Source organism: Capricornis sumatraensis, chromosome 23 (assembly GCF_032405125.1).
Source record: "Capricornis sumatraensis isolate serow.1 chromosome 23, serow.2, whole genome shotgun sequence".
NCBI classification, from domain to species: domain Eukaryota; kingdom Metazoa; phylum Chordata; class Mammalia; order Artiodactyla; family Bovidae; genus Capricornis; species Capricornis sumatraensis.
This window is the reverse complement of record NC_091091.1, coordinates 44,153,303-44,178,291: the sequence shown is the minus strand read 5'-3', so window position 1 is coordinate 44,178,291 and position 24,989 is coordinate 44,153,303. Positions and strand designations below refer to the sequence as shown.

The window sequence follows — 24,989 nt, the reverse complement described above, 5'->3', positions numbered from 1 at the left end:
CACACGCCTGTCCAGCGGTCCGTGTTTTCTCAGCCTTCGGCGCCCCGCCCACAGAGCACTTGTGGGTGTGGCTTGCTGGGGGGCGGGGCGGTCAGGGTGGGGAGCAGGACTTCCCCTTGAAGGCGGTGTGGGGGGTCTTTGCTGGTGCTCAGCCTGTGAGTTGGAGGTGCCCATCCTTACAGAGCCCAGGGGCCCCGTCCCCACCCCACACCTGTGCTCAGCGGGGCTTTGACTGCGCAAGGTCAATGCCACACCCCGGATCGTCTCAGGGTGTTTTTTTTAAACTCAGGGTGGGTTCCAGCCACTTGAGAAGAAACAGCTAGAGCAAGCGCCCTGGAAGCAGAGTTGGGGGACAGAGGTGATGGCAGAGGGAGGGGCAGAGCAGGGCCCAGTGGGGCTGGGGGGGCACAGCTCGTGCATGGGGCAGGGGGCATGACCAGGGCGCTGGCTGCGACACATCAGGGTCACCTGGCATCAGGCTTGCAGCGCGGGATGGGGAAGAGACTGGTCGGTAAGGGGGACACAAATATTCAGATTGAATTGGGAGCAGACATGGAATTATGGGAGCGCGTGTGAGAGAAAGAAGATGGTTTTGGCCAAAATGACAGGTCAGGGGTGTCCCTGGCGGGGAGGGGAGAGAGGAGTCCCCCTGCCATGATACGCTGAGTTGGGGGAGCCTCACTCTTCTGTGGGGGTCCATGTCCTGCTGCCTGGGGCCCTGGCCCCCACCCTGGCTCCCACACACTCTGGGCCTACCTCCCCACCCCCGGTGGCTCGAACGCAGGAAGGAAGGACAAGGCGAGGGCTGCCTGGGCGACCGCATAAAGCCACCAAGGCACAGAGGGGGCCGCTTCAGGGCCCTCCGCTTCCAGGCTCGAGGAGAGACAGCGGGCACGGGCAGTCTGCACGCCAGCTCCAGTGAGGCTCCGCCAGGGGTGTGTCCTGGGGGCGCCGTGCATGGGACCAGGGTCAGAGGTCAGGGGCAAAGGTGTGTGGCTGTTTTTCCAGACTGGGATGGTGCAGGAGTCAGAGCCTCGCAGCCTCCTACTAGGCAGCGTGTCTTAGAGCGCTGGGGTCCTTAGCCCTTCCCTCTTCCCTTCTCCACTGTTCCCCCGGAACCCCGCTGCTCCATTCACCACTGGCTGCTCTGTGCTGTGCAGAGTTTACACACACAGTCTCCTCGCTGCATAAGCCGCGCCCACCCATCATCCGTTCTTTTTCCCACGCTACATCAATGCCACACGCTGGGAATTCAATCAGCTATGTCTACACTTCTGACAGCAGTTTCACCCCAGAGGGAGTCATGGGACCGCATTTTCTTTAAGAGAACATTAGTTAAGTGGGCTGCACACAACCGTGTGCTGCTCGGGTCTGTATGGACCCACACGTGTCTTTCCAACTCCATGTTCAGTGACGTCACATTCAGTTCAGCTCAGTCGTTCAGTCGTGTCCAACTCTCCGTGACCCCATGAATCACAACACGCCAGGCCTCCCTGTCCATCACCAACTCCCAGAGTTCACTCAGACTCGCCTTCATCGATTCAGTGATGCCATCCAGCCAACTCATCCTCTGTCGTCCCCTTCTCCTCCGGCCCCCAATCCCTCCCAGCATCAGGGTCTTTTCCAATGAGTCAACTCTTCGCATCAGGTGGCCAAAGTATTGGAGTTTCAGCTTCAGCATCAGTCCTTCCAATGAACACCCAGGACTGATCTCCTTTAGGATGGCCTGGTTGAATCTCCTTGCAGTCCAGGGACTCTCAAGAGTCTTCTCCAATAGCGCAGTTCAAAAGCATCAACTCTTTGGCACTCAGCTTTCTTCACAGTCCAACTCTCATCCACACATGACCACTGGAAAAACCATAGCCTTGACTAGATGGACCTTTGTTGGCAAAGTAATGTCTCTGCTTTTCAATAAGGTATCTAGGTTGGTCATAACTTTCCTTCCAAGGAGTAAGCATCTTTTAATTTCATGGCTGCAATCACCATCTACAATGATTTTGGAACCCCCAAAAATTAAGTCTGACACTGTTTCCACTGTTTCCCCATCTATTTCCCATGAAGTGATGGGACCAGATGCCATGATCTTAGTTTTCTAAATGTTGAGCTTTAAGCCAACTTTTTCACTCTCCTCTTTCACTTTCATCTAGAGACTTTTTAGTTCCTCTTCACTTTCTGCCATAAGGGTGGTGTCACCTACATATCTGAGGTTATTGATATTTCTCCCAGCAATCTTGATTCCAGCTTGTGCTTCTTCCAGCCCAGTGTTTCTCATGAGGTACTCTGCATAGAAGTTAAATAAGCAGGGTGACAATATACAGCCTTGACATGGCTCAAAATCAGCTGTGATGGGAGTATTTACACTATGGGAAGTAGCAAGCACTACTAATCAGGGCTTTCTCCCACCACCGAAGAGCTAGTTGTCACATGTAAGCAACTAGCTTGAACTTGTTAATCCCCCAAATTCCTCATTGTTTAAAACAATTCCACGAGATAATGATTTATATGCTCATCTATAACTAAGCCTGCATGGTAGGGCAATTATTAAGATAACGACAGTAAAACTTCATGACTATTCATCCAGGCAAGGTTTTTTGAGATGAGAAACACTGTAGTTTATAACATTTTTTGAGTCATTTAATTTTATATTAGCAAGGCAGAGGACCATAGGAGAGCTGTGGCCTCTTTCCCATCTGTGGGCCTCTGTGCAGATCATTTCCTCTGCTGGAAAGCCCTATCCTCATTGCCTGCCAGAGAATCTGCCCTTTCTGAGACTCAGATCAAACGTCACCTCCTCCAAGAAGCCTTCCCGGACTTTCGCAGACATTTCTGGTTGTGCCCTTCACTAGGCAAACTCAGCCCTCAGCATGAAAATGAAAGTGTTATTTGCTCAGTCATGTCCGAGTCTGTGTGACCGCATAGACTTTAGCCTACCAGGCTCCTCTCTCCATGGGATTTTCCAGGCAAGAATACTGGAGTGGGTAGCCTTTCCCTTCTCCAGAGGATCTTCCCAACCCAGGGGTTGAACCCAGGTCTTCCACATTGCAGGCAGATTCTTTACCAGCTGAGCCACAAGGGAAGCCCAGGAAAACTCAGCCCTTGGCAAAGCGGTGTCCCTGAGCCAGACTTCCCATTCTGTTTCGGGACCATGTCTCTCTTCCTCACAAACCTGGGAGAGCCTCCAAGGCAGGGGGCCTGTCTCATTCACATTTGTCACTGACCGCCATCCACACTCGATCAGGTTGGGAGGGTGAGGGCGATCTCCCTTGACCTTCTACTCCCCTGCCAGGACAGACGGAACTCTGAAGGAACATTTCAGGCCTCTCTTTCCATCAGCCCCACCTCTAGAGGGAGGACTCATCAAGCTCAGTGATTCCCAGCCCATCACCCACCACCTCCTGCATCTCATTTAGACAGAAAGGAAACAAGACGGAGACCCACCCACGACATGTGGAGCAGCTGCGGGGCCATGCGAGCGGAGTCGGGGGCACTGGCCTGCTGCACTACCTGGGACCTTCAGTTTGTTAGCCTTCCGCTTAAGAAAAACTTACTCCAAAATGCTTGCTGAATAACACATCGAGGGACTTCCCTGGTGATACACTGGTTAAGAATCCGCCTTGCAGTGCAGGGGACGAGGGTTTGATCCCTGGTCAGGGAATTAAGATCTCACGTGCCCCGGGGCAACTAAGCCTGTGAGCCACAACGAGAGAGCCCAAGAGTGGAAGTGAAGATCCTACATGCAGAGACTAAGGCCTGATGCAGCCAAACAAATAAGTATTTTAAAAAACACACGTCTGACCAGAATGCAATTTCAATCACAATAGCGTCAAAAAGAATAAGATACTTAGGAGTAAATCTAACAACAAATGTAAAACTTACACTCTGAAAGCTACAAAATATTGTTAAAGAAATTAAAGTTATAAATAAATGAAAAAATATCCCATGTTCATGGAATGGAAGACTTAACATGGTTAAGATGGTAAAGTCCCCAGAACTACAGACTCAATGCAATCCCTGTCAGATCCCAGTTGACTTCTTTGGAGAAACTGATGAGTTGATTCTAAAATTCATACAGAATTGCAAAAGACCTATAATAGCCAAAAACAATCTTGAGAAAGAGAACAAAATAGGATTCACACTTCCCTTTCTCAAAACGTACCACAAGGCAACCGTAAAAAGTCAGTGTGGTACAAGAAAGGACACATAATTCAATGAAATAGAACTGAGAGTCCGGAAATAAAACTGTGTGTGAAGGTTAACTGATTTTCAACAGGGTGCCAAGACCATTTAAAGGGGAAAGAATAATCTTTTCAACAAATAGTGCTGGGACAACTGGATAGCCACACGCAAAAGAATAAAGTTGTACCCTTATCTCACATCACAGGCAAAAATGAACTCAAAATGGCTCAAAGATCTAAATGTAAGAGCTAAAAAAAAAAAAACTTCTAGAAGAAAACACAAAGGTACATCCTCATGGCCTCAGATTTGCCAAAGCATTCTTAGATATGACACAAAAACCAGGAGCAGCAGAAGAAAAAATAGAGAATTTAGACTTTTAAAAACTTTTGTGCTTCAAAGGACATCATCAAGAAAATGCAAAGACAACCCAGAGAATGAGAGAAAATATTTGCAAATTGTATATTTGACAAGGGCCTATACTCTAGAATATCCCACATTGCAGGCAGATTCTTTACCAGCTGAGCCACAAGGGAAGCCCAAGAATACTGGAGTGGGTAGCCTATCCTTTCTCCAGGGGATCTTCCCGACCCAGGAATCGAACTGGAGTCTCCTGCATTGCAGGCGGATTCTTTACCAACTGAGGCACCAGGTAAGCCCGATGAAAGGACAACCCAATTTAAATATGGCAACAGGGATGATAGATATTTTTCCAAGGAAGACACATGAATGGCCAATAAGAGCATGATGAGATGCCTGACATTATCAGTCATCAGGGAACTGCAAATGAAAACAAGGATGGTACCACTTTACCACCCACTGAGATGCCCAGAGTCTAAAAGTCGAGAATAACAAGTGTAGGCAGGGATGTGAAGTAATCAATGCTCACATGATGCTGGTGAGAATGTAAAATGGTGCAGTTGCTTTGGAAAACAGTCTGGCACTTGCTTAGGTGATTAAAACTAGTTACCATAAGACCCAGCAATTCTACTCCTGGGTGAAAAAAGTGGAAAAAAGCCAGTCAAAAAAGGGCACATATTATATGGTTTCACTCACGTATTTCCAGAATAGGGAAATCTATATATAGAGAAAGTAGGTTAGGGGCTGCTCAGGGCTGGGAAGATGAGAGGAGGTGGCTTGGTGATAAATAATCTGCCGACGAACGCAGGAGACGTGGGTTTGATCCCTGGGTCAGGAAGACCCCCTGGAGAAAGAAATGGCTACCCACTCCAATATTCTTGCCTGGAGAATCCCATGGACAGAGGAGCCTGGCTGTCCATGGAGTCGCAGAGGTGGACACGGCTAAGCGACTGAGCAGGCACACAGCTGATGGCGAGGGTGGTACCTGGTCTCTTTCAGAGAATACACAAATGCTCTCACATTGACTGATGATGCTGGTGTATGAATACACTAACGTCACTGAACTGTACATTTTAAATGGGTGAACTGCATGGTTGTGGATTATATCTCAATATAGCTGTTTTCATTTTTATTTTTTAAACTTTTCAGCCACATCACGCAACTTGTGGGATCTTAGTTTCCCGGCCAGGTATTGAACCCTGTGCCCCCTGCAGTGGAAGCTTGGAGTCTTAACCACTGGACCGTCAGGGAAGTCTCTCAGTACAGCTGTCTTTTAAAAGCCCTATATAGGGGACTTCCTTGGTGGTCCAGTGGTTGAGACTCTGTGTTCTCAGTGCAGAACAGTGCAGGGTCTGTATCCTACAAGCCGTGTGATATAGCCTAAAGGAAAGAAAACACAACCACAACACCGAAAACCACATTCAAAGAGAATGATGAAAGCAAATATGGAAAGCTGACATAGGACAGAAGTGGCGTCACAGGTCACTGAGGAAAGGGTGGCCTATTAAAAGAAGGTTCTGGAACAGCTGGCTGTCCACATAGAAAATTAAGCGAAATCTCCCGCCTCACACTGCATACACAGCCAATTCAAGCATATTTAGAATCTGAACGTGCAAAACGAAACTTTAAAAAAACCTCTGGCGAAAAATGTAGAAGACCGGTTTTCTGACTGGGAACGGGAGGATGTCTTACACAAGATACAAAATGCACAAACCATAACAAAATGAAAATGGCTCCGATTAAGAAATCCGATTATAATTCCGTTTCATACTTGTTCAACAAGACACCATAAGCAAGGTGAAAAGACAAAACAAACTAGACATAAATGTCTGCAATACAGATAACTGACAAAGAAGCAGAACGTGTGAAAGGTGATTACACACCGATTTTTAAAAAGACAAGCATTCCATGGTGAAGCACACAAAGGACATGAAGGGTAATTCACAGAAAGCGAACTCGAATGGTCATTAAACACTGGAAAAGTGCTCAACCACACCAAAAGTACAGGGCGCGCAAATTACATTAAAATAAGGTTTTACTACACCCTCCTCGAGTTGGAAAAGTTTTCCTGAAAAAACAAAACAGAACCTCACAGTATGGAGAATTGGCAACAACGTGGAGAAACGGGGTTCTTTTCCACTGCGGGAGGGCATGCAATTGGGCATGCCCCTTTCGGGGGATCGGTATATCTAATTAGTAACTGTGGCCCGTGCTCCCTGAGTCAGTTCTGCTTTGGGACTAAACTGTGCAGACCTGGTAATACGTATATTTAACAAGCTCTCCAAGGCGATGCTTACTACCCTGCAAATGCAGGGCGGGGGAGACTGGTCCGAAGAAAGCCTAGCCCATTTCCACAGGAGGCGTGCCAACTCGGCTCACCACAGCGTGATTTATAATCGTGAAAAACACTGGAAACCGTCTACACGTCCATCAACGGGAGCCTGGAATACGAATTGTGGGACAGCCATACATTGAAAGTCTCCCACGTAACTCCAGCCTCTTTCCTGGCCAACTCGAAACGCTCATTTCCAGAGGCTGGCCAGGCCTCTAAGTAAATAGGTCCTATGTGCGATTTTCCCCGCTGGTGCCACGCTGTGTGAATGCAGTTGAGGGGAACTGTTAGGAGCTTGGTGCTGGGGGTTCTTGTAGCTTTCCACTGGCTGATTCTTTCCATCGGGAGGTGGGGGGGATCATGCTCGCCAGCTCCACGGTGGTGGTGGCCTGCCTAGCGCGGGAAGGCAGAGGGCACCCCACACCCTGGTGTGAGAGATGCCCCTGGAAAGAAGGGTTCTGTGGTCCAGCCTGGGTTAGGGGATGCGGGCTACCCCACCCTTCTCTGCCAGTCCTGCGCCTGTCTCCTCACCCCGGGAGAGACATGCCTAACAGTCGGGACACTTGGGCAGACATGCTGAGGCCGTCAGCGTGTTAGCCTAAAGCGGTCAGATGACTTGCCCACGGCTCCTTTTCCACGTGATCCCCTTTCCTAGAAATCCCTCTGGCCCCTGTTGGGGCCTCAGAGCAGTCAGAGATGGGTGGGACTGAAAATAAGTGATGCAAAGAACTCTTTTTTCCAAAGGCCAAAACCTAAGTGTGTGAGCCAGGAGTGGGTGGCCCTGGCGGCCAGGCTGCCCGGATGGAGTGGGCGGCGGGGGCCCTGGGGCGGTGGGCAGGGGCCCAGCTCTCTAGGCGCTGCTCAGACCTGCACTTTCACACACAGCAGAGCGTGAGCTGCCAGTGACCAGTGGCCGTGTCTGGGTCCCCTGGGGCCTGTGCCTGGGGCACCTCGACACAGTTCATAACTAGGATACAGGAATGTCCTTCCTGACCACATTCCCTCCTCACCCCTGCCAGGTGGGGGTTTGACACCGTCCTGCCAACTGCTCAGCCCCCCGGAGCCCCAGGCCATGCCTTCGGCTCGCCCGTTGGGAGAGGCCCTGGCAGGATGTGGGTGAGGCCCTTGGCCCCCCTGCAGCCAGGAGCCCCATGTGGGGATGTGCCCCAGGAACCAGGCAGAGGGCGACGGGGTGGGGTCTGTGGAGGCTTCCTGGGGGTAGCACTTGGGGAGACATGCTGAGGCTGTCAGCGTGTCTTCCAGGGGGCCTGGAAGAGCGATGTTCCTGGACACAAGGCCGTGGGAGGTAGAGTGGCCTGGTGTGTCTGTCAATCAGCTCCTGCCCGGAGGCCTGGGGCCAGGGGGCCGGGCGAGGGCTGCTGGAGTAAGGCCTCCAGGCCCCTCAGCTGCCCCCACACGGGCACCCAGGGCAGGCTCCATCCAGCAACAGCACCGGGGCAGAGACGAGCAGCCTGATCCACTGACTCCTGGGGCACTGTCACTCGGTCGGCTACTTCCCTGGCTGGACCGGTGCTGGGGGGCCCAGGGACCATGATGGCATGGCCTCATCTCCGGAGCTCAGGCCTTGGGGGGAGACACACATGAACGGGTGACCACGGGAGCTAGAGCAGTTACAGCCGGAGGGGGCCATGGGAGAGGAAGTGCTGACGGCTGAGAAGATGGACAGGCGTGAAGGCGAGTACATGTGTGTGGGTAAGAGTACACGTGTGGGGGTGTATACATGTGTGTGGGCATGTGTGCAGGTGTATGTGGGGGGCATGCATGCACATGTGTATGGAAGTGTGTGGGCATGCGTGCATGTGGGGGTATATACATATGTGTGTGCATGTATGTAGGGCACCTGTGTGCATGTGTGTGGAGGCGTGTGGGCATGTATGCACATGGGGGTGTATACCTGTGTGTGGGCATGTGTGGGCGTGTGCGCGGGTGTGCCTGTATGTGGGGCACCTGTGTGCATGTGTGTGGAGGTGTGTGGGCATGTATGCACGTGGGGTGTATACATGTGTGTGGGCATGTGTGCAGATGTGTGTGTGCATGTGTGTGCATGTGTACAGAGGTGTGTGGGCATGTGTGCATGTATATGTGTGTGCACGTGTGTGGAGGCGTGTGTACATTGCAGGGTATGTACATGTGTGGCTGTGTGCATGTGCGTGCCTATATTCGGGGACACCTGTATGCATGTGTGTGGAGGCGTGTGGGCACATGTGCAGGCGCATGCATGTGAATGTGTATGGGCGTGTGTACGTGTGTGTGGAGGCGTGTGGGCACGTGTGCATTGCAGGGTGTACCTGTGTGTGGGTGTGTGCATGTGCACACCTGTATGTGGGCTCCTGTGTGCATGGGCATGTGTGTATGCGTGTATGAGGTGGGGCAGAGCCCATCACAGCCTCACCGTGAGGGAGGGAGGGAGAGAGGGAGAGAGAGGTGACTCCAGCACCAGGTTTCATGGTGGGCAAGGCAGGGCCAGGCAGGGTTCGAAGGCCACCTGGCATTGCCTGAAGAGGGGAGGGCACAGGCAAGCCTGCCTCGGGGCCTCGGGCTCCCTGGGGCCCTGGAAACCAGAGGCGGGTCTCTGGAGAGTGTCAAGAATGACAGCTTATGAACCTAATTAAGTTTCTTTCTTTGGATCAATAAAATTTCCGGTGGGCTCATTCTAGGGCACGCCTTGCTCTGGAGACAAGGTTAGCTGGAGGACGAGGCCACGTGGGTAGGCTGCGTGGGAGGGCCCCCCCTCCAGGCCCAGGAGGCTGGGGGGTGCTGGGGCCAGCCGTCTCTGGCTGGCTAGAGCCTGGTGACACCCTGGCCTTGGGCCTCAGGGCGCCCACTCCCACCCTGGGGGCCGGGGCAGCCAGCCTTACTTGGGTTCATCTCCTGGTCAACCACACTGGACAGGCTGGCACGTCTCTGGGCCTTGATTCCCCCTACTGTAAAGTGGGGGTGACAATGCTTCCAACTTCCCGGGAGCAACAGAGTCAGCATCAGGCCTACCAACAGTAAGCACGCAAGGGGCACTGTTATTCTCATTCCATTTCCCAGTCGTGACAACGTAAATAACAGCGCCTGCTCTGTCTCCCCTAGAGGCTGCTGGGCGGGCGGACATGCACCTGAGGGCTCGGGATGATAAACAGTCACCTGGACACTGGCAGATGGAGGCTTGGCCTTGGCCTGGTGTTCAGCAGCTCACCTGGGGCACAGGCCAGATGGGGCGCGGGTGGGAGGCAGGGCCTGGGGGATCGTCGGCTGTGCAAGGAGGGTTGGTGGCAGGGCTCCCCCTGGACAGCACAGACACTAGCTAGGGCGCCCCATCTGGATCAGGCGTTGCGCTGGCGCCCCGCCCTGGAGAGGCTCTTCCTGGTCCTCCAGCCCTGCTCACTCAGGGAGGAGGAAGGTTTGTGTGTGCCTGTGCAGGGGGCCCTGGGAGACCCCTGTCCCCACGTTCCTGGCAGGCCTGGGGGCAGGCTGTGGAGGGGGTTGGCCCACCACCTCAGCCCAAGCATCCCCCTGCTGCCTCACACTTCACACTAGCACTTTACATCCCGCTGGGTTCTTAACGTTTTTTTTTTTCTTTAAACATATTTCTGGGAAAGCTGTAGTTTTACTTTTGTCCCGCGAGGTTTGTTTTTCTAAAATACGTGTGCACTCTATTAGGCGATAAAATCTCCGCATGAAGTCATCCTCTGCAGCTCATAATCAAAACCCCGGGTGTCCGGAGAACAAAGCGACTGAGAAAGCCAGGACTGAGCCCTGCGGACAAAGTGCAAGTGACGGGGCAGTTGGGAGCTACGTTTTCCTCTGGCTCAGACCTCTGCTTTACGGACCGCTGACGGCTGAGCGTTGCAGCAGACACCCAAGGGCTGCGAGCCTGTCCATGGGCTGGAAGGTCGCCTGGAGTCCTGGCTCTGCCCAGGGCCCTGCCATCCAGACGGGTCACGGCTTCTGCTCACATGCCCACGGCATCAACAGGATGGAACACTTACTCCTTCTGGGAGAGCTGTACTCCCTCATCCACGCACGTGACGGTTTTGGAGGCCGGAGTGCGGACAAAAAAGCCCAGCTCTGTCCCTGACCTCCTTCCCACCCACACACACACAGAGCAGGTGACACACTGGCAGCGGGTCTAGGGGAAGCTGGTGCAGGAAGAGGAGTGGGCAGAGCGGATCAGGGACGCAGGGGAAAGATGGACCCGAGAGCCGGCACCTTCTTAATCATTTTTCCCACAGAGGCCAACACCTTAACCTTGGCCTTCCAGTCTCCAGAAGTATGAGAAAACACGTGTCTGTTGCATAAGCGCCCTGGTCTGTGTGGCCCGAGCAGACTAACACATGGTGTCTGAGCAGGGGAAGGGAGGGGCCCACGCAGCATGTCCCCGGGAGAACGGGGACCATTTTGTAGCATGTCACTCAATTTGTTTTTTAACAGGCCTCCCAGGTGGCCAAGTGGTAAAGAGTCTGCCTGCCAATGCAGGAGACCCAGGAGACATGGGTTTGATCCCTCGATCCGGAAGATCCCCTGGAGAAGGAAATGGCAACCCACTCCAGGATTCTTGCCTGGAGAATCCCGTGGACAGAGGAGCCTGGTGGGATACAGTCCATGGGGGTCGCAAAGAGTCAGACACGACTGAGCAGCCTGCTCATGTGCCATACCATTCACTTATTGAAAGTGCAGAAATCAATGGGTTTTGGTGTACTGCATAACTGATTTTTCTAAATTGCAGTAAAACATATAGAACATAGAACCTGTTACTGTTTTTTTAACGGTACAATCCAGGGGCATTCGTGACATTCACAGTGCTCTGCAACCATGATCACTATCAAGCTCCAACAGGTTCAAAAACAGACAGAAAACTCCCCAGACAGGTGCTCTGTGCCCGCTAAGCAGTAACAGCCCCTGGCAACCACTGTTTGACTTCCTGCCTCTATGAACTTGCCTCTTCCGGATATTTCACACAAGTGGAGACATACAGTAAGTCGTCCTTTTGTGTCTGTTTATTTCACTGAGCGTAGTCTTTAAAGCCCACTCACGTTGTGACGTGTGTCAGGAACGCCTTCCTTTCTGCGGCTGAATAATATTCCACTGTAAAGAAAGACCACATTCCGTTTCTCCACTCACCGGCTGGGGGTGTTGGGGTTGTTTCCGCCTTTCTGCTACTGTGAAGGACAGCGCTATGAACATTTGTGCATCGGGTCTGTCGTCTTTGCCTTTGGCTCCCTGCTCACTGTGGTATGTCTGAGTTTTCCCATGTTTACGGGGAAGGGCGCCCAGGGCTTCCATTCTCAGCTCTGCATCAGGGGTACGTGCCATCTCACTGCAGGTGATGACCGCCCTGATGATTTGGCTAAGTTGAGTCTACTGGGGTCCACTGTAAAGTCCCCGTTTTCCCTCTATAACTGTTAAATATTCAAAGAGGGATAGTTTAAGGCTATGCAAATATTCTGTTCCTGCTTAAATTTCCAAAGGGCTCTCTGTGTAAAAACTGCTAGGCTGGAGACGTCTACTGATGGGCAAGGGCCAGAGGTCACAAGGTTACTGATGCCGGAGCTCGGGAGGGTCGGATGTAGGCCAAGGTTAAAGAAGCATTCCTGGTGGGGTTTGCGGCCACAGGCCCGGGCCAGTCACCTGCAGGGAGACCGGAGGAGAGTGGGTGGCTTCGGTCAGGCCTCCCTGCCACCTGCAGCATCTTTAGACCAGGAGAGAGAGCAGGCCGAGAAGGAACTCTGGTAATGACTGAGTGCTGAGGGCTGAGGGGAGAGTGTGGCCTCGGCCGGCGAAACCTGGGAATCCGTCCTTCGTTCTCCAAGATGACAGGTTGGCGGGGTCACCCTCCGCATCTCTGCCCAAGCCCTCTGCTTGGCTTGCCTCCCATCCCCCTCTCACCCCGGTCCCTACACATCGTCCCTCTCACCTTTCAACCCAGAACTTTCATGGCAAGACTGTTCAAAGCAGTGAAAGCGTAGAAACAGCAGTGTCCGTGACTCTGGGAATTATTAGGCATAAAACAGCATGACTATGTCATACTTGCCTGGCAGCTGCAAAAGAGAAGGTGGCTCCGTACATACTGAGCAGACACCCAGGGCATATTAAGGAGGAAAGCAAGATTACCGAACTTTATACTTAGGGTATAATCCCATTAAAGTAAAAAAAAAAAAAAGTATGTGTTTATATACACATAAAAGAGCCCCAGGGGACCTATGTCAAACTGCAACAGTGACAATTATTTCCCGCAGCACGACGATGAGGCAGCATCCAGTGGACATGTTTCCACGTTATTGGAACAGAGTATTTCCGTAACAGCGGGTTCTATTACTGGGTACGTTTGGCCACCACCTCTCCGTGGACTTCCTGCAGAGGCCTCCTGAGGGGTCTTGCTGCTTTTGCCCTCCTCTCCCCTGTCATCTCTCAACCCAGCAGCCAGAGGGACCCCTTCCAAGCATGAGGTCAGCCCAGGTCCTCTGTGCACACCCTGAAACAGGCCACCCGGAAGAATAAAAGCAGAAGCCCTGACCCCTCTGACCCCCTCTACCGCTGCACCCCTGGCGCCCAGCACCCCAGTCCCCGGCACCCTGCTTGTGGTCCACAGCCCCTCTGGTCTTCTCACGTAGAATATGACCTGCCTGGTTACCTGCTCCATCGCCCACCCTCCCCTACTAGCAAGCGAGCCCACGTGGCAAAGACTTCGCCTCTCCAGCACTCTGATGGCTCCCGAACGCCCACCCCATGAGAACTGGTTCAAGGAGTGAACTCAACAGAAAAACCATGACAACACTTGCATTTATAATAAGTTCTTTGATCTCCCTGATGAGCTGGACTGTGTTACCATCCACACCGTGATGGCCCCTCTACCTTTCAAGGTCTTCCTTCCAGGCACGTGGGGACACTCGGGGGATGTTTGGGCCAAGGATATAAACGTTCACGTTTATTTCATGTTATTTCATGTTATACCATCTTATTTATTAAGTTTCTTGAATGGAAGTGAATGCACTTAATCTCTTCCTGACGTATGCTTACCCAGTCTCTAAAAGTAGCTGCTTATTCCTCAAACTGACATGGGGTCATTTGACCCAGAAATTCCATGGGTTAGGTAGGTTGCATCCAAGACAACAGAAAATACATGTTTACCAAACACCTGCACGTGGAATTTCATAGCAGCACTATTCACAATAGCTGAAAAGCAGAAACAACTCCAGTGTCCATTATTTGACGAATGGATAGATAATAGATGGTACATTCACGTGATGAAATGGTATTCAGTGGTGAGAAGGAGTTCAGTTCTCACACACGCTACATACGTGCTCCAGCTGTGTTCGCAGGCTGCCTTGAGCTCCGTGTTCCCATGTGCTCTGGAAACCCTGACTCTCACCTGGCAGGTGTGTCCCCCCTCACTTGCCTATGATTATGAAGAGTGTCAGACATGGGGCTCCCAGTGCCAAGCACACACCCAGCAGAAATAGGTCTCATGGGTGCACACGACACGTAGCAGTGTTCCAGCACCTCATTCCGGTTCCTAACAGCCCCTAGTGCCCACATCATTGCAATGGGAAAAAATAGCAGAAACTGTACTGCAATGGGTGGGCAATCCAGCCTACACACTGTCACAGGAGGATCTCACAAAGTTAGTGCCAAGCAGAAGAAGCCAGGATATGAGGGAGCACTCCCTGCATGGGTCCATCTCATAAAGTAAAGACATGGGAGTCTGGAAAGGGGTCATCCCAGCGATGGGGTACGGGACAGGAGAAGGCACGTGGGGGCTTCTGGGGCCGGGAAACATCCTGATTCTTGACCTGGGTGTAGGGGAGTGTTTACTGGATATATTTCACTCTGTGAATATATATCAAGCTGTGTGCTTATAACACATGCCCTTTTGTTATTTTCAATGAAGTTAAGGAAATTTTAGGAAGAACCACAGAGCATTACCTAAACAGCATAGTAAAAAGCAGAGACATTACTTTGTCAACAAAGGTCCGTCTAGTCAAGGCTATGGTTTTTCCAGTAGTCATGTATGGATGTGAGAGTTGGACTATAAAGAAAGCTGAGCACCTAAGAATTGATGCTTTTGAACTGTGGTGTTGGAGAAGACTCTTTGAGAGTCCCTTGGACCACAAGGAGATCCAACCAGTCCATCCTAAAGGAAATCAGTCCTGAATATTCATTGGAAGGACTGATGCTGAAGTTGAAACTCCAATACTTTGGCTACCTGATTCGAAACTCCTTGGAAAAGACCCTGATGCTGGGAAAGATTGAAGGTGGGAGGAGAAGGGAACAACAGAGGATGAGATGTTTGGATGGCATACCAACATGATGGACATGAGTTTGAGTAAACTCCGGGAGTTGGTGATGGACAGGGAGGCCTGGCATGCTGCAGTCCATGGGGTCACAGAGTCGGACATGAATGAGCGACTGAACTCAACTCAACAGAACATTATACAGCTACTGAAACCTCGTGTTACAGTTGATCATAGGGAGCAGCTGTGTGTGTGTGTGTGCACGCTTGTGTACACAAGTGTGTGCTGGTGTGTATGAGTATCCACACATGTGGTGCATGTGTGTGCTTGTCCTGGTGTGCACATGTGACTATGTAGTGCCTGAGTGCATGTGTGTGCACGGTTATCTATGCACGCATGTGCATGGGCGTGTACACAGACATCTAACTCAGGAGAAGGACACACCTTCAACCACAGGAGGCTACAATCCACAGCTGGTAAGGCAAGTGGCCACCTGAGGCTGATCTGGGATGTTAACCAACAGTACCGTCCTAGGTCAGCCAGCGTGCTGCTTTGTGGCCATCTGGGGACATTAAAGGACTGAAAACTGCCCACAGAGGAGCCCATAAAGGACCTTCTCATTAGTAACAGTAATACTAGTTACCACATACTAAAGCAGTGTGAGAGGCCAGGCAGTACTTGTGTTTTCCATTCTATCATTTATGCCCATTCACGAGTGGAGGAGACCAAGGCTGAGGGGACAGCAAGTGTCTGGGCTGGAATCTGAAACCACCGGTGCCTCTGGTCACCCACAAGCATGGGCTCACTCCCTGCTGTGTGCGCTTGCTCTCATTTAAGGAACCTGTATCACGTCCGGCTCTGCCCAGGCCTCTGGACACAGAGCTGACCCAGGCAGGACCCAGCCCACTGCGGGGACAGACCCAAGAACCCTAGCTCCAGCAGAGACTGAGACAAAGGGCTGGGGTGTCCAGAGGGTGGAGGTGCAGGGTCCACATTATCTGGGACTCTGAGACCAGGACTGGAGCCCTAGCTCTGAGCTTCCAGGGGTCCCAGGGAACTCCCCTTTTCCCTCCCTGTCCCCTTGTCAGTTCATCTGCCGGATAAGAGAGTGTAGCCTGGGGGCCCTCACTCTGAGAACTGGAGTAGGGCTGGTAGCAGTAGCTGAGGTCAGCGCTGCTCCAGGCAAAGTGAGGCTGCCTGGGAGATCCACTGGAAAGGGCTGGGGGGCCAAGATAAACAAACTGTCCCCCAGACACTGCTGTTGACCCTCAGACCCTTGCAATCCATGGTTGAGGTCAACAGCTCAGCTGCCCATCCACCCCTCACCCCCAACAGCCTCACGGTAACCTGCCCATGATTCTGCTGGGATCCCATGAACTCTGCACAGAGGACCCCCAAAAATAGAGGTGGGCTGGTTAACTGGCTCCAGATGCCAGGGTAAAGGGATAAATCCTGGTTTGTAGTGTTGCCGATTGTCAATACGTCCACCCTGGTTGATTCAAGCTAATGACGTGTCACGGCTGACTGGGGCTGAGAAGGTCGTGCACGACTGACTCTCACAAGCTAGGTCCCAGGGGGGCCAGCACTTCAAAGGCTTAAGCTACAGTTAACTCTCGGCACCTGCACCAAAGGGCTTAGTGTCAGTTTGGGGAAAACTGGAGGAACACGGCCCCAGAGCAGTGGCCGGTACCCGAGGTCTCTCAGCTTACTGCCCCTCCCCAGAGGACAAGCAGCAAAGTGTCCCTGGCGGAGCAAGGACACCCCTTCCGAGAGCAGTGTCCTGGGAACCCAGTGATGCTAACCAGACTCTGGGTTAGCAGGAAGGCACTCAGGCGTGCGGAAGGGATGATACAATGAGTGTCCCATCTCCAGGACTGGGCCCCTAAGAGACACTGGAGAAGGTGCCACCCCCCTCCCCAGGCCAGGCGGGCTGGGGAAACACCTGTCTGGGGGCCTCCCCTGCTGAGCGTGGCATGGCGACTGCCCACAACAAACAGGGCACTGCGGCCAAGCCTGGCTCTGCAGACAACCCAGGGGCGGAGCAGGCCACACAGTCCGACACCTAGAGTCCCTCTGAGGACAGCAAGGGTTCTCGCCCCCCGATGCCTTTGCTTGGTCAGGTTTCTGAAGGTGCAAAGGCCAATTTTCTCCACCATGCACAAACACAGAGGGGCAGCAGTGGTCTTCCAAACCGGCTGGACCCGCTGTAACCCGATCCCTGGGCTGGAGCAGGAAGCTGGAGGCCACAGTCCCGGCTCTGTTTGCCAACCTCTTCAGCTGCTGCCCGGTGACCTTGAGCAAGACCAGATGCCCCCAGGCTTGTGGCCGCATGCTGAGACAGTGGGAGCTGGGCTTCCTCCCTGCCTGACAGAACCAGACGTGCCGAGAACAGACACCAGACAAGACCTTGAAGTCCTTGCATGAAGGTGGCCACCCAGGAAGCAAGGCAAGGGGCTGCCTCACTTCCGGGTCAGGCCTTGGAGCACTGGGCCCCCTCACGACGCTGCTCCTAAGGACACTGGGTCAAAAGGAGACTCAGTGGGTGGCTCTCAATTTAAAAATATTTTTAGAAAGAGGTGCAAAACCTGGAAACGCAGCTCAACGGGTCCTGCTCCCCGCAGACTAAACCATCACCCCTTATCTAAATGCATGTCAGCAAAGACCTGTAAGTGACTTCTTGGGGACGGTGACCTGCACTGTGAGCCAGCAGCATCTGTGTTCTTCACCAACTTCAGTAAAGGATGCGGCAGAGACTAGACCTTACTTCCTACCCGAGGTCCAAGGACAAACCAACAAAACCCCCTGCCTCAACCAAAAATTATTTCCAAGGGGGGAAAAATGCCCTCTTCCCTCACACTTGCCTCTCAGTGCTGCTGGAAGGGCCGGCTCATTCAGGGGAGCCGCGAGCATCTCAGGTGGGCCTCACCTGTCCCCTAGGGCGCGGTTTGTGCACATCTGAGCAGAAAGTGAAAAAGTGAAGCCGCTCAGTCATGTCTGACTCTTTGTGACCCCATGGACTGTGTAGCCTACCAGGTTCCTCCGTCCATGGGATTTTCCAGGCAAGGGTACTGGAGTGGGCTGACCGTTTCCTTCTCCAGGGGATCTTCCCAACCCAGGGATCGAACCTGAGTCTCCCGCACCACAGACAAATGCTTTACCATCTGAGCCACCGAAGCCCTCATCTGAGCAGAGCATGTGTGATGAAGGTATGGAGCTTCCAATACCAAGAAATTCTCCCCCACCAGCTGGGGGTCCTACAGTCCAAGTCAGTTCTCACATTGTCCGCCTGGAGAGAGCATCAAGGGCTCAGGCCCACAGACTGTTCCCCACCCAACTTCAGAGGCCAAGGTCCAAGAGCCGCCGTGTTTCTGATCTACCTGCTATAAATCAGAGGTCCCCATGATCCCCTTCTCTGGGTCAATTCATTTGCTAGGAGAGCAGCTCTCAGAACTCAGAGAAACATTTACCCACGTGTGTGAGTTTATTTTAAAGGACATTATAAAGGATACGGAGCGAGGTAGGACTCTCCCAGCACCTCCACCTGCTCAGAAGCTTCCAGAAGCCCATCCTTCTGGGTTTCTATGGAGTCTTTATCACGCAGCCATGACTGACTAAGTCATTGGCAGTTGGTGACTTGACCTCAACCCCCAGCACCTCTCCCCTCTGCTGGGGTGTTGTGGGGAAATGAAAGTACCAACTCTCTAATCACTGGGTGGGTTCCCCTGGCAACCAGCCCCATCTCAGGGGCTTTCCAAAAGTCACCTCATTAACATAAACTCAGCAGCCTGCTGAAAGGGGTTTGTCATGCATATTAGATACTTCTGGCGCTCTTATCACTTAGGAAATTCCAAAGGTTCTAAGGGGCTCTGTGCCAGAAACAGATGAAGACCAAACATACATTTCTTACTATAAAGTCACAATATCACAGAACCCGGCCGGGGGACATGTTTCGAGGAGGACAGCACCCCTGAGCCGAGACATGGGTTCCTGGGATGGTCCCCGCCCCCCTGCTGCCCGGAGACTGCCTTCTGGCTTTATGGCTTTGTGGGAGAACAGGTGTGTCTGGTCCGTGAGGCCCGCCATCAGCCCCGTGGTTCTGAGACGCGCCTGTATCAGGCAGGTGCAGGGGAAGCCGGAGCAGTAAAGGGCTCAGAGCAAAGCCCACCCTGCCACCCCCTAACCCCCACCCCCATCTCCCATCCCTAGAACTCAGAGCTGCTGTCAGATGGCTGTTCAATAACCCAGTGCGCACTACCAGCTCCCTTAGAACACTTTGCTTCTGCTCGTGTGGTTTCCTTTTTTAATATATAACCTCTTCCATCATAAAAAGTTCATGTAGCCATATCACATGTTTGGAACTCAGAGATAAGAAGAAAACATTACCCATAACTCCAAGTAGAATGCACATACCCACCCCAGACTCAGTACCCTACATTGCAATCACCCCCTTCCTCATCCATCTCCCACTAGGGAGCCCGGAAGGACCAAGGGAGACCAGTGTTCAGACAGACAGGGAGATAACAGGTGGGTTTCAACTCTAACTCACACCACCATGAGTATCTGGGGACGTGGCCTTCCAGTCTTGTTCCCCCAACAAGCATGCCTACTCCAGAACTGTCATCACTCTGAAACAAGAAAGTTTTGGCATCAGCTCCTATCACTTCAGATTACATCATAGGCATTCTTCTGGGTTGCTACATACAAAGGGGTCCCCCCCACACACACTATTTCATTGTTTTTGCAGTAAACCTTTTATTCTGAGATAACTATAGGTTCACATGTGGTTTCTCCCAATAATGACATCTTGCAAAAACTATAAGATAATATCAAAACCAAAATATTGACATTCTTACAGTCAAAACACAGGATTTCCATGACCATCAGGATCCCTCATGTTGCCCTTTATAACCACACCCACCTCCCTCCTACCCAACACACGTCTTAATCCCTGCCAACCACTAATCTGTTTTACATCACTATAAACTTACTGGGGCTTCCCAGGTGGTGCTAGTGGTAAAGAAACTGCCTGCCAATGCAGGAGATGCAAGAGACGCAGGTTTGATTCCTGGGTCAGGAAAATCTCCTGGAGGAGGAAATGGCAACCCACTCCAGTACTCTGGCCAGGAAAATCCCATGGACAGAGAAGCCTGACTATTTTAATAATGCTATATACAAGGGATGAGACAGCACAGAATCTTCCAGGACAGGATTATTCACGGCATCAACAGTGTCTTTTCCTTGCTGAGTAGTATTCTATGAAATGGATATGTGGTGAAATTGTTCACCCACTGATGAGCATCTGAGTTGTTTCTAGTTTGGGGGTTGGAGAAAAACTGCTATGAACATTCACGGACAGGTTTTTGTGTGAATATCTGTTTTCATTTCTCTGTAATAAATGCCCAGGAGTGCCAGTGCCAAATCATATGACAGCTGCATGCGTATTTATTTATTTTTGGCCATGCTGCGCAGCCTGCAGGATCTTAGTTCCCCAATTAGGGACTGAACCTGCAGCCTTGGCAGTGAAAACACGGAGTCCTAACCACTGGACTGCCAGGAAATTTCTGATAGTTACACATTTAGATGTTTAAAAACCTGCCAAACTATTTTTCCAATTGGTTGCACCATTTTATTTTATTTATTTACTTTTTTTGGTTGCACCATTTTATATTGCCACCAGCCATGTCTGAGTGATCAGACTCTCAGCATCTGTGTCAGCATTAGCTGTTGTCATTATTTTTAATTTCAGCCATTCTGAGAGGTATGTAGTGATAGCCTGTGGTGGGTTCTTGCATTTCCCTAACGACTGGTCACATTGAACATCTTTTTTGAGTTTATTTGCTACTTGATGAAATGTCTGTTCACTTTTTTCCATCTATTTTTTCTCTTTGGGTTGCCTCTATTTCTCTATCCACATGTTCTCAGATTGTTTCCATTGTTTCCCCCACAAGGAGTGAACAAGCCCATCCAATGAGTTTTTAATTTTGGCTACAGTAGTTTTCAGTTCTAAAATTTTCTTTGGTCCTTTTTTATGTCTTCTGTTTCTTTGCTGAGCCTGTCTACATCTTTGTTGAGCTCTTCTACTTTGTCACTTGTTTGCAAATATGCTTGTTGAAGCATTTTTAAAGTAGCTGTTTTAACAACCTTTGTCCTAACATCTGTGTCATCTCATGGCTGGTGTCTGTTGATTGACTTTTCTCATTCAAGTTGAGATTTTCTTGGTTCTGGGTATGACAAGTGATTCTGTATTGCAATTGTGGACATGTGGGGTACGAGACTCTGGATTTCATGTAAACCTTCTCTTTTTAGCTGATTTCTTTGGGAACACAACTCCAGCAGGTGAAGAAGGTAGAGCTGCTGCATTACTGCCAGATGGGGCAGAAGTCCAGGTTCCCAACTTGGTCTCTGTGGACACTGAGGTGTGGGAGGGGTGCTAATCACTGCCGGTCGGAGGTGGGAGGAGTTCCACCCTGGTTGGGAGGAACAGGAATGCCTCACAATTGCTTCCCATGGGGCCTCCATCGACCACATGGAGAGTATTGGGTGGGAGTCACCTTATTACTGCTGTTGGGGGTAGAATCAAGATTGCTTCCCGTGGGGCCTCCATTGACTGCATGGACTATGTCGGGTGGGAGTTGCCTTATTACTGCTGTTGGAGGTAGAATCACAGAATCTCCATGTCGTCACCAGGGACACCTCAGCTGAGGAGCCCTCTTTATCACCCACCTCCTGGCTCCCTATCTACTTGGCCTTCTCTGACACCCACCAGCCCAGGGATAAGAGGTTCGTGACAGCTTCAAGAAGGTGGGAGTCTAGGCTTGTCGCTGGGTCCTCGCCAGCGCGGGAGGGTACAGACCACAGTGTGCTCTGTGGTCTTTGGCTGGTGCAGAGTGGTTACTGACTTCTCGCTGGGCTGCCGAGGAGGACAGGTTTCTGTGGGGGCTTTGTCTGTGCCCTTGGTGTTTCTAGGCTGCTGGCTTCTTCAGCTCCAAGTCTGGGGTCCACTGTGTCACTCCTCGGGTCCAGAGGTCCCTGGCAGGCCTGCCCTCTTCTCTTCATCTTTCAGAGTCTTTTTATTGTGTTTCATAGCTACTGTCCAGGGTTTAGTCGCACTGAGCACGATGAATACAGAAAGGGTTTCAACTTCATCTTGTCCGAAGCAGAAGTCTCTCCAGGTGCTTTTCACGGTTGACTTCATATTTTATTTTTTGCTTCTTGTAACCAGGGTGGGTCTTGGGAGAAGCAGCGGCTGGTGTCTGACAGAAGACCCCTCAGCTCCCTGTCAAGTGTCTGCTTTGCAGAAGACCCTGGAGAGCTCTCGAGGGGCTCCTCAGGAGGGTGCTGGGCTCAGCAGCCCCCACCGCCATGACAGGCCCTTCCCTGTCCTCAGTTCTGCACTGTGACCATAATCACCAAGAGTCTGTTGGTTGAGGTCGGGGGTCACTCGTGTGGCTACTTGGGCCTTTATTTCACTAGAAGGAAAATGTGAGGCCATGGTGTTCCCTGTGCAAAGCCAACGAGCAGGATATTTTTGGACTTCCTCCTTCCCCGGCTTTAGCTAAACTCCGGCAATCTGGTCTTCTCCCTGCGGCCCATATTGAAAATGCAGACGAGCCTCTCTCAAAGCCGACTAGTACAGGCTGTAAAACTGTACATAAAACACAATTTCAATTATGTTTAAAAATACTTTAAGAAGGAGGGGTCTGGAAGGAAATATGTCATATGTTAATTGATGTTATTGGTGGATTACAAAAGGATTCTTTTAGAGCTGCTTCTTTCAGATGGCTGATGATTTCCATATTTTCCAATATGAACATATTACACTCATAAAATTAAAAACAAATTTTTAAACCAAAATAAAATGTCTCCCGTGAAAAACTATATAGTGAGTGTACGAAACCATCACTGGCTGTTTGTCTCATCTAGACCTGAGTTTATATCTTCAGACCACGAGTTGTGGTCAAGTCGGGACTCTGAGCCGCTGCACAAGATGCCAGCCAGATCCAGGGCCTGGAAAGCGGAAATGACGCCTCTTCCCTGCACGACCGGAGCTGCTGTCTTGCCAGCCCTGAGGCTTCCGGTTTTGATGGCCCCTGGGGTAGCAACACTCCTGCAAAGAGTCACTGCACAGCTCTGACTGGAGAGAGACCCTATGGAACCTACTCTCCATGGGCCCCAGAGCCAGCAGTACATACTCCACAGACTCCCTCAGGCCCCACAACAGTCAGTGCCACCAAAGGACCAAAACTGCGGGAAACCCAGCACTGCCAAGGCTCGACCTCTCCGCACTGTGTTCGAGACCAGGCTTGCCGGATGATATCTTCCAGGACGAAGACAAGAGAACTGCTCATTACCCTGCCTGAAATCATTCCCCCCCCCACAAGGCGGCCTCCAGCCCGGCGACCCCCATCCCAGCCCTGGGTGGGGAGGGGGCCACGTGTACCATCTTCCCCAGCAGATACACCCGTGGCCCCACCGCCAAATCCCCTCTGTGGCCTTGGTGGGTGGCCTTCATTTCGGCAGGCAACTCAGGTCCTGGCTGCCCTGGAAGGGTGTGGGCCCCAGGGCAGCCAGCCAGCCAGCCCCCTGGCCGGGAGCCTGGGACCCACAGGCAGGCGAGTGCCGGAGACTGAACTCCGTCAGAGCCAGCTGGGGCGCATCACCGGCAGGTGCCCTCGGCCCCACCTAGATTCCTCCCGCAGATGGTCAACGCCAGCAGAGAACCAGGGGGTGGTGAGGAACTAACACTTCCCCACTCCGGGACAGACTGGGCACTGTCTAGGGGCAGCCCACCCCCTGGGGCCCCCCTCTCTCTTTAGGCCTCTCTTCTCTTTGCTGTCCTAGGGTGTGGAAACCTTGCTCCGGGTCCCTCAGCTATCTGGAAACCATCATTAGCTTCCTCTCGCAGAGGCGGGGCCACCTTGGGCCCCAGCGTGCTCAGTAACAGCTGCAGAGAACCCCAGTCGCTGGCCAGTTGGGAGAGCGGGCCAGGCCCGGCCACTGCCTGCCTCTTTATTTATAACTTCTTTTACTTCCAGTGTGAAGGCCCCGCAATTTCAACCGGAAAGGTCGAGAGAAAAATGAACGCCTTGACATTTTTTTCCAAACATCCTCCCAGAGGGCGTTTGGCAAGGGAGCCCGTGGTTTCGCTGAGAGCGTGAGAATGTCTGCGGCCCCGCAGAGCCCGCCTTGGAGTGGATCTATTTTTGTTTGCTGAGACATCTGTGCTCTGCGAAAGGCTCGACGCTGGGGACTGGGAAGGAAAGCCAAAACATGTAAATTGGGGCTGAACGCTCTACCGAAATGAAATACGAGGGGGTCGCGAGCCGCTTCGCCGCCTTGTCGGGTGGGCGCTGGGGAATCGGTGGCGGAGAGAGGTATGCTCCCTGTCCGCTAACCGCCAGCTTCCTCCGGCCAGCCTTCCCAGGAGGCTCCTGGTCTGAACTGGGCAAACCCCAAGCCAAGCGCAGCCACCCAAAACTGCCTAGGGATGAACCTGTCCGCCTCCCACCGGTTGGGACCTTGGGCAAGTGGCTTACCCCTCCCGCCCCGCCCACCTCGCCGCGCCCCGCCCCTCGCTCCCGCCCCGCCCCTCGCTCCCGCCCCACCCCGCTCTCCTCGCCCCACCCCGCTCTCCTCGCCCCGCCCACACCCCGCCCCTCCCCGCTCTCCTCGCCCCGCCCACGCCCTCTTCCCCAACCCCCCCCCGCCCACGCCCCGCTCACAGCAGCGCAAGCGCAGCACAAGTCTGAGCAGCAAGCAGGCCGCAGCTCCCTGGGGATAGGGAGCCACCGGAGGATGTCCGTTCAGGGAGGACTCGGGCAGCCCTCCAGCCACTCCTTGATTGCAGGCTCAGATTGCAGAAGGGTCACTGTGTCCCCCGGAAA

At 52.3% G+C, this 24,989-nt stretch overlaps 1 protein-coding gene across 2 annotated transcripts in view; it reads right to left on the bottom strand.

Annotated features, from left to right (window-relative positions):
* Positions 1-24,989, bottom strand: part of LHPP (phospholysine phosphohistidine inorganic pyrophosphate phosphatase) — a 126,260-nt gene that overhangs the window by 24,722 nt on the left and 76,549 nt on the right. The gene's annotated exons all lie outside the window — the stretch shown is intronic.